Source organism: Cervus elaphus, chromosome X (genome assembly GCF_910594005.1).
Source record: "Cervus elaphus chromosome X, mCerEla1.1, whole genome shotgun sequence".
NCBI classification, from domain to species: domain Eukaryota; kingdom Metazoa; phylum Chordata; class Mammalia; order Artiodactyla; family Cervidae; genus Cervus; species Cervus elaphus.
The window spans coordinates 163,066,412-163,076,954 of NC_057848.1; the positions used below are offsets into that span (position 1 = coordinate 163,066,412).

The 10,543-nt window shown below is 41.9% G+C and overlaps 1 protein-coding gene across 3 annotated transcripts in view; it reads right to left on the reverse strand.

Annotated features, from left to right (window-relative positions):
- Positions 1-8,241, reverse strand: part of TLR7 (toll like receptor 7) — a 31,243-nt gene extending 23,002 nt beyond the window's left edge. Inside the window, exons 1-3 of one of the 3 annotated variants that reach the window (XM_043896990.1) lie at positions 7,998-8,240; positions 7,799-7,905; positions 5,768-6,323 (exon numbers count right to left, since the gene is read on the reverse strand). The gene's annotated coding sequence lies outside the window, so the exon portion shown is untranslated. Of the gene's footprint in view, positions 1-5,767; positions 6,324-7,798 lie in introns of all 3 variants that reach the window. The other 2 variants (XM_043896991.1, XM_043896989.1) reach the window with 2 other exon arrangements.
- Positions 8,242-10,543: the final 2,302 nt, after the last annotated feature.

The following is a 10,543-nucleotide window of genomic DNA, read 5'->3' on the forward strand; positions in this document are numbered from 1 at the left end:
TTGATGGAACTGGATGCCTACAGAAAGGACGAAGACATACTAGAGGAAGGAGTAACTGAAGAACCAAAGAGATTCACAACTAGGGGATTTTCTTTACTTGAAGAGGCACGTTAGTTTTTGAGGCACAGGATCCAAATGTAGAACAGTACACAAAGGCTGTAGCAGCTGTTCAGAATGCAGTCCAGTGCTACCGTGTCATCTATGACTAGAAAAAAGGAGTTACTTCCTTCATAGCTCTGTCAGTAAAGAATCTGCCTGCAATGTAGGAGACCCTGGTTCGATTCCCAGGTCAGGAAGATTCCCTGGAGAAGGAAATGGCTGCCCACTCCAGTATTCTTGCCTGGAGAATCCCATGGACAGAGGAGCCTGGCAGTCTGTAGTCCACGGGGTCTCAAGGGTCGGACACGACTTAGCGACTAAACACCACCACCACCACCCAGAAATCACTGGATCAGTTTTTTCGAGAGGGTAGATGGAATTGAATCCAGCAAAGACTCAGAACCTGTGCCATCAACATCAGGCGTAAGTGACATTGCAGCTCTACCATCCCCCACCTCCTCTCCCTCCCCCAGCCAGTAATTCTTCTTGCCTGTTCACTTGATGCCAGCTCCTGTATACCAGCTGTTGTGCTATACTACTGTATTTTTCAAGGTACTATACTGTAAGATTAAAAATGTTTTATTTTTTGTGTTTCTGTGTTTTGTGTTTTTGTGTTTCTGTTATGTATTATTTGTGTGAAAACTATTATAATCTTATAACAGTACAGTACTATATAGCTGATTGTGTTAGTTGGGTATTAAGCTAACTTTGTAGGACTCAGGAACAAATTCGACTTATTACTACAAATGCATGAAATACATTATAATTTAAAACAGGAATTGGTTTGATGGAGCAATTCTATTCATAGGAATTCTAACTAAGGATAAAATATTTTTAAATTCTCCAAAATGTACGAGCTAGCTTGTCCTGATTTGTGGCATTAATGGTGGTGCTTTGTTCTTTTATATACTTTCCTCTGCTCTTTATATTTTCTAAATGTATAAATGCTGTACATTCACATGTTAGGAAGAGTCAGCCAAACTTGAGAGCTTCTTTGTGGCCATGACATTAAACCAGAGGTTCTTGATCTCAGCTACACACTGGAAAGGGATCAGTACAAAGTGACTGATGTCTGGCACCCAAAGATTCGGATTTCACTACTCCTGGGTGAGGCTTAGGTTATCTGGAGTTTTCCAAGCTGCCCAATTCATTGCCAATTGACAGACAAGGTTGAGACCAACAGGCATAGTAATTCTTTTGATTGACCTCTGTTTAAAATATGATTGGTTGACTTGCATTCTCCTTTCTATTGAAAAAAATGTTGACTCATCTCCAGGATCGATTTAACATTTCAAGTCAGTTGGCTAATAGTATGTATGCTCTTCTGTGCCCACCAGTTGAGTTGATTTCCAAGACTCAGCTGTATTGGTTTCCAAATCTTTTTATGCCAGTTACATGTTTTTAAATAAATACGAGTATAAGCAGAGACAGAGTTAAATGTTTTTGACCAGCAGCCAAAGCAAGCTGCTTAGAAAAGAAAACCACAATGGTTCATTTTTTCTTCTCTTCTTAAAAACTTATTTTCATGATGGTTCATTTTCTGTGTCAGCTTGGCCAGGCTTCAGTGATCCATTGTTTGGTCAAACATTAGTCCAGATCTTGCTGTGAAGGTACTTTGTAGGTGTGATTAAGCTTTACAATCAGTTGAGTTGAAGTAAGAGATTGCCACAGATAATCTGAATGGGCTTCAGAGCAAAAATCGAGCTTTCCCAGAGGAGAAGGAATTTTGCAGTAAGACACAGAAATCCTGCCTGAGTTTCCAGCCTGCCACCTGCCTGGAAGATTTCAGATTTGCAAGCGCCCACATCTGAGCCAACACCTTACAGCAAATTCATATCCGTATCTATTTATCTTACTGGTTCAGTCTCCAAAGAATCCTGACTAAAAGCTGTCAAGTGAGATGTGGGTGAGATAAATGAAAAGGGGAAAGTATCTGGAAAGATCCTGTACTCAGACTGTTGTGCACATGTATTTAAGTTCTCACTCCAGTTAAAATTTTAAAAAAAAAGGTAAATAATAGTTAGTGTAGTCCAGGCACAGTTTATGGAAGACAGGTAATCATGGACCTGTACTCAAGGGGTCTTGGCTGTACCTGAAGACAATTGGTGAACATAACTGTCAGGCACTGTGAAAGGTTGGAGGTAGTACTGTACTTGCCAGCTAACAAGTTCATCTGCCACAGGTTCCTGGATGCTGAGGGAATATAAGAGACTCGAGGTCAGGGACGAGGACTTTAACACTCATAGCACTCATAGCACAGCATACAGATTCCCTTTGTCCCACCAACGCCACAGAGTGGCCCGGGGTGGATGCTATACAGGAAGTGGGTTTGCAACACAGCTGAGAGACCGCGAGTATAGAGAACCCTAACATTTGTGATGGGCTGCAAGCAAACCTAGCTGAACTTTGCCCAGAAGGAAATGCTGTCTTCATCAGACTGGACAGCAAACAAACCTGCCATCTGCCACAGAAAGGGATGCTAGGTCTGTCTTCTAAAACTAGCCACTATCTTCTGTTTGCTATACAAACATCCTTGACAAGACGATCCAGAACCAATGCTCTCAGTGCCTCTGCTCATGAGATGTAAAAAACTGCAAGAGACCTCTGGAGAACTGTATCCCCAAATAAGACAATTTATATAATTCAAGTTAAAACACAACACTTAAGTCATATATAGATCCTTTTTTAATAAGAGTCCTTGGGTGTAGAGAAAAGGGAACCCTCCTACACTATTGGTGGGAATGTAAATTGCAGCCACTATGGAGAACAGTCGGGAGGTTCCTTTAAAAGCAAGAGTTGCCATATGATCCTGCAATCCCACTCCTGGGCATATATCCAGACAAAACTATAATTTGAAAAGATGTATGCACCCCAGTGTTCACTGCAGCAGTATTTACAATCACAAAGACATGGAAGCAACCTAAAAGTCCATCAATAGATGAATGGATAAAGAAGATGTGGTATCTATATACAATGGAACACTATTCGGCTATAAAAAAGAATGAAACAGTGCTATTTACAGCAACATGGATGGACCTAGGTTATCATACTCAGTGAAGTCAGTCAGGCAGACAAAGAAAAATATCACATGATATCAAGTGGCATCTAAAAAAATGATGCAAATGAACTTATAAAACAGAAAGAGACTCACAGACATAGACAACAAACTTATGGTTACCAAAGGGGAATGGTGGGGGAGGGATAAATTAAGAGTTTGGGGCTAACAGATACACACTACTTCATATAAAATAGATAAACAACAACAACAGATACACACTACTTCATATAAAATAGATAAACAACAATAACAGATACACACCATATAAAATAGATAAACAACAAAGTCCTACTGTAGCGCATAGGAACTATATTCAATATCATTATAATAACCTATAATACAAAAGAATCTGAAAATATATATATACACACACACATATATAAAACTGAACCACTTTGCCCTATACCAGAAACTAACACAACACTGCAAAACAACTACATTTCAATAAAAAGTAAAGAATCCTTGATTTAATTGACTTTTGGTTGTTGTTGTTTAACTGACCAACAGTATTGAAAAAATAGTGTTAAATAAAACTGCTTCTATTATTTTTCTCTTGGTTCCAGCTTCCTTTCTAAAGGCACTCTTGTAAAAGAGATTCCCATATTAATAAAACCATTGGAAATTCCTTAGATATTAAGAAGTGTGTGTTGAACCCATTATTACAAATGATTAAGTACTGCTAACTTTTAACAATTTTTGGCAATATTTGTATTTTTGCAAATGGAATCTTATACTTTGTGTTTCTAGAAAATAAGCACTGCTTTTTTCCATCCATAAAACCAAAGCATTAACAACAATTCAAATATTCCAAGCTACTAAGTGCCTGACAATTATAGTTTGGGGGTAAGTGAAAACAGGTATCAAAAACTTCTAATCTAGGTACATGTGACTCTTCAGATAAATTGAAAGCTGCTGTTCTCTCCAAATGTCCATAAGTAGGCATAAATGTCCAGAGTAGGCATAACTTTTCAGCTGAATATATGAATTACAATTAAGTATAATTAAATTGATTGTAACTTACTAGAGTCAGAACCATTTTCTTTAAGAAGGAAAGGATCTTCTACGCAATGCATGAACTCAGTCATCAGGGATGGTTCAAACTTGGCGGCATAGTGGAATCGAGTCACTGAAGGTCTTTAATAATCCTAATATCTGGATGTTCCATGGGCCAATTAAGTCAGAATCTCCAGGGGCAAGGCCCAGGCATCAGTTTCTTTTTTTTCTTTTTACTGAGGTGTAACTGACATACTCCTGGGAAGGAAAGTTATGACCAACCTGGACAGCATATTAAAAAGCAGAGACATTACTTTGCCAACAAAGGTCCGTTTGGTCAAGGCTATGGTTTTTCCAGTGGCCATGTATGGATGTGAGAGTTGGACTGTGAGGAAAGCTGAGCGCTGAAAAATTGATGCTTTTGAACTATGGTGTTGGAGAAGACTCTTGAGAGTCCCTTGGACTGCAAGGAGATCCAAGCAGTCCATCCTAAAGGAGATCAGTCCTGGGTGTCCATTGGAAGGACTGATGTTGAAGCTGAAACTCCAATACTCTGGCCACCTCATGCGAAGAGTTGACTCATTGGAAAAGACCCTGATGCTGGGAGGGATTGGGGGCAGGAGGAGAAGGGGACGACAGAGGATGAGATGGCTGGATGGCATCACCGACTCGACTGGCATGAGTTTGAGTAAACTCCGGGAGTTGGTGATGGACAGGGAGGCCTGGCGTGCTGCAATTCATGGGGTCGCACAGAGTCGGACACGACTGAGTGACTGAACTGAACTGAACCGAACTGACATACAGAATTATCAGTTTCGGCTATACAATCTGATGATTCAATGCTTGTATATGTTGTCAAATGATCACCACTGTAAGTGTAGTCAACATCCATCACCACACAGAGCTACACATTTTTTAAAATTAATTTCATTTTAAACAATATTTTAAAAAGCTCCTTGGGGGCCCCACATGCAACCAAGTTCCAACTACTAAACTAGAGGACTTAGCCTTGCGGTATAGCTCTCAAATTTTACTGTATGGAACCCCGTGCCTGCCACACCTGTTTCTGATCCAATAGGTCTGGGGAGGGACCCAAGTATCTGCATTTCTCCTAAGCTCCCTGGCAATACAGATGCCACTAGTCCAGGGCCACACTTTGAGACCCACTCCCTACAGAATTAAGGTTATGTTAAAAACATCTGTGCCCCAGGGTGGTTATTTCAAATCTCCCCACATTAGCATGACTTTGAGAAAGGACCAGGCAAATGCCATGTGTGCACCGAAGACCTTTTTTTTTTTGAAGAAGGAAAGTGAACAACCAAATCTGCAGAAGCAAGCATCCCAGGCTGCTGGAAATTACCACACCCTATTTTGTGCTTTTCTTTTTCTAGTGCCCTGAGGCTTAGTGTAAACTCCTTCAAGGACCATCAAAGACCAAATAGTAGGCAGTGGCCCAATGCTTGGAAATCTCCACCCCTTCCCCAAAACAGCTGGAACAGTCCTCCCGCTTATTACCCAGCCCACGTATTTCCAGTGACTGACACACACTTGCTTTCTGAGATGGCCCACACTGTCTGTGGAGTGTGTTTCTTAAAAATAAATCAGTGCACTTCTTACCTGTCACTTTGTGATGGGAATGTTGGAGGAAACACCTGGGCGAGAGGAAAGGCCTCCAGTGGAACAGCACGATCAACTACAGCATTTCTTCTAAGGAACAGGGTGGCCTTAACTGAGCCAGTCACCTTATCCTCGGGCCTTAGTTTCTTCATCTGCAAAATGAGTCTAGAATGTTTCATCTAACTCCGAAATCTTATCAATTCCATGACATTTAACAAGAGAGGTGCTGGGCTCTAGGATGTGACCACGGAAGACTCTGGCCACCTGTCACATGAAAGTTCAGTCACTGAAGGCCCAGGACCCCCATCACCTGGGCAGTGCAGAGGGATCTCTGCTCTCTGGATGTCACTGAAGCCAGACTAAAACCCAGCCACCTCTTTAACGCTTACCTTAATCAGTTTCTTGACTCAAGAAACAAAAACAGCAAACACACGTTGTGATCCATTCTAAAGCTGAAACCATTCTGAGAGGAAGTGGAGGGAGCAAGAAAGCACTTCGTGATGTATTAAAATCTCACCGTAATTCATGGCCGACGTAGGGATCACTGTTTGAAGCCCTGCATCAAAAGGATAATGCAATTATTTTGGTGTAAATTTCATGTTGTAGCAAGTACTGGTGTTCATATATTTAAAGTGCCTTATGGGGACTTCCCTGGTGGTCCAGTGGTTAAGATTTAACCTTGCATGCAGGGAGTGCGGATTCAATCTCTGGTTGGGGAGCTAGGATCCATATGCCTTGTGGCCAAAAAACCAAAACAATATTATAACAAATTCAATAAAGACATTTCTAAAGTATAACTTATGACTACCATTGTCTTATCCACTTTGTTTTAAAATGCTTTTCTACTTGAGACTGAACCAGCAGAAGGATGGAGCTCCTCTGGAATTCTGACCCTAATGTCAGGACAGAGGATTAACAAAGAAGGTCCTGGTTAAAATAAATCTATGGTTCTCAGTAAGGGGCAATTTTGCCCCCAGGGAACACGTGGCAATATCTGGTGACATTTTTAGGGTTGTCAAAAATGTGTGTCCTGGCCCCAAAGGAAGGGAGGCAGGCTACCACCGGCTTCTAGACAGTAGAAGCGCAGGCATGCTGCTGAACATCCCATGATGGGAAGGACAGCACTGCAACAAAGAATTATTTAGTCCAAAATGCCAATAGCACTGAGGTTGAGAAACCCTGAAATAAATGTGTCTGGATATACATAACTAATAAGGACCTATTGTACACCACAGGGAATTCTACTCAATACTCCGCAAAGGATTATATGAGAAAGAGTGGGTATATATGTGTGTGTACATATATATATGCATGTGCAGTTGCTCAGTCGTGTCCAACTCTGTGATTTCATGCACTATAGCCCGCCAGGCTCCTCTCATGAGATTTCACCGGCAAGAATACTGGGGTGGTGCTATTTCCTGCTCCAGGGGATCTTCCTGACCCAAGGATCGAACTCATCTCTCCTACATTGGCAGGCGGATTCTTCACCACTGAGCCACCAGAGAAGTCCATATGTGTGTGTGTATACATATATGTGTGTACAGTGTATATATATATGTACATGGATGTATATATGTACAGCCGATTCACTTTGCTGGACGACTGAAACTAACACACTGTAAATCAACCATACTCCAATAAAAATAATTTTAAATTAATAAATATGTGCAATTCCCCCGCCCCCTCAAAAAAGAAAAGAAATAGATTTTCTGGAGGCAAAAGGAAATGGCCGGAGGGATGAAGAGGGGCAGGAGCAGAGAGACTCTGTCCCTGAGGGGAGATGTCTGACCCCAGAGAAAGGCTGTGCTCCTTCGTACATCTGGCTTCCCTCCCCCACCCCATCTTGAAATGCTTCCATCAGGGACATTGATTGAAGGTAAAATTGGTTCTGAGGAAAATACGTACTAAACATAAGAAGCTAATAAACACAGAGGAAAAATGATCAGCAGCAGAAGCACACCAGAAATGGCCATGAAAACAACAGAATATCTTAAAGCAGGTTTTTAACCTGGTAGAGATGCAGTCACACACCTTTGAAACAAGCTTGCCTTTGATCTATTTACATGTAATGCTGGGTATGAGCATCTTGGTAGGCTCAACATAAACAATTCTGATTGCAGATTTTTTTTTTTATAATACTGAAAGAAGAAAAATATACCAACAATATTAAAAGCAAACACCAAAACACCCCACAGCACTGCCCTTGCTCCAAATGAAGGATCATGTCTACCAGGGTGGGGTGATCATCCTTCCGTGTTGCCCACATCACATGCTTGTGTAGGAAATAATCCATGACGCGTTCCATTTATCTGGAACTTTCATCAGAAGCCCATCCTAACACAGTGATCTTCTAGCAATTGCACCACCAAGAATGAACAGTGAGTGAGTGTGAGACCCCCTTCTTCACTTTGCTGGTGGCAGAAACCATCAAGGCAGGCCGGAAGACTCCAGATACAAATCTTCCATTTGACATCTGTCTGAAACGAAATGTTCAGAAGAGTCAAAATACAGAGAAGTATAACATATTTCTCAGATGGATTATAGTTCCTATAACTTGCACAAATATAACATCTCCAGTGACAAAGGTTGAGACTCCACTTATGGCTGCACCAACGCAAATCAGTAAGGGATTACTGACTGCAAAAACCAGCCTTCTTGTGCTAACTGGCTGTCCTCCATGTGTTCTTTTATTCACAGGACATTGTCCATGAGTTGTGTCTTCATGGATGAGCTGCTCTTTGTAGGCTATGAAAACCACCAGTGGGGAAATGAGTGCAGAGTTACCGCAGAGTGGGATCTGCCCCTTTCAGTACTTTAGGAGGCTGCTCCCAAGACCTGGTCCTAAAAACAGGATATTCTGAGACTTCAAGAAATTTGGGACCCTTCCTTGGTTCCTTGGATGAGTTTCAGTGGCAGTTTCTGAGTTTTTTCGTTTAGTGTGGACCATTTTTTTTTACAGTGTTTATTGAATTTGTTACAATATTGCTTCTGTTGTTGATGTTGTTCTTTTGGCCACAAGGCATGTGGGATCTTAACTTCCCAACCAGGGATCAGACCCGCACCTCCTGCATTGGAAGGTGAAGTCTCAACCACTGGATCACCAGGGAAGTTCCCATGAGTTCATTCTATAGCAAATGTACGTGAAAATGGGCCCCCAAAGGATCACTCTGATGATCTGACAAGGTGACACAAATTCAGTGTAAGGCCTCACAATTTTTTGTAATTCATAATCAGTCTTGGTGTTGAGGCAGGAAGATACTACATTGAATACTCTCTTCAAAGCAGAGGGTGATGTCTGTCAGCGAACATTTGGGATTCTCTGCCTTCTGCCTGCACTGTTCCCCAGGGTCTCTAAAGGTCACTTACAGCTTCAAAGGCAGCTCTGCCAAAGGACTGGCAGTCAAGTCAGACCTTGAATATTTTTCCTAAAAGAGTACCCTCTTTTCCCTCTTTTACTTCTGACTAAAGCCTTCAGCTTCTACAGGTAACTGACAATGACTTTTTTTAAAAACTGTGATACCATAGGTCGCTGGCACATTGTTAGGTTTATCATATAGCCTCCTTTATGTTGCAACTGGCACAAAGCCAGTTCAGAGCCACGAGCATGGGATCCTTTAGCCAAGGTGATGCTGGGAAACCAGAACCATCCACGTTAGAAGAAAGAGAATCCGAGTGACCAAGCAACCTGGCATGCCTAGGACTGCAGGATTTCCTGGGATGTAGGACTCCCAGAGGTAACACTGAGCAAGTCCCCTGGAAGTCCAAACATGCTATTCACCTGATGGGGAAGGAACCATCTTTGCCACATTAGAACCACAGCCTTCAAATAGTAGAAACAGTCCAGCTAAATCTAGCATGGAAGTCATAGCCTATTAAAACTGCTGGAACTTGACCAACCATCTACCTCCTCATTTTCACAAAGATACCAGACTCAGAGTGGTTGCTGACCTTTTCCCCAGGTCACACAGCTTGCTGATAGTATATCAGGGACCAGATCCTGGAATGCGACACTCCCAGTTTAGGGCACTTTCCACTGCATCACATTTTTCGCTTTGCTCTTAACGCTCTTGTAGAATGAGTTCATCTAAATTTTCTTACAGGACTTGACTGTTAAAACAGTGAAAATTGCTGTTTATATTGGGCAACACTTTTTTTTTTTCATGTTGGGATAGTGAGTGGCATCAGGAGGCTGTCACTGGCCTCAACTGGCTATTCCCATTACTACATGGCATCCACTCCTGTTATTTTAGAGCCCAGTGAAAAATCTTCAACACGCAACCACTAGTCATCACGAGATGCCACGCTTGGCGGAGAAGGTCTCATGACAGGACAATGTACCCCTGGGTGATCGGCTGGTTTGTGACTAGCTCACAGGCACACAGATTAGCATCTACAAAGTGAATGAAAATCTTGCTTCTTCATACCTTACATTCTTTCAGGGGGAAGACACAAGATGCCTGTCCTAAAAATTGAGGTTAATGTAGAAAACAATCAGTTCTAAGCACTTTACAGGAATCATCTTATTTAATCTTCATCACCTCCTGAGTTATTATCATCTTGTTTCACATACAAGGGAACTGAGGCATAGAGGGGTAATTAGCCAGCCCCCAAAGGTTCTGTTGTTGTTGTTGTAACTCTAGTAAGTGGTGGAGTGTTTCTGAGCCTCACGCTCTTTAAGAAGAGAAAACAAGCGCTCGGGAGGGCAAACCAATCCAGAACTTGGACTCTGGAAGGTAAGGGCCAAGATGGAAGGCTGTTCCTGGGGTGCAGGAGATA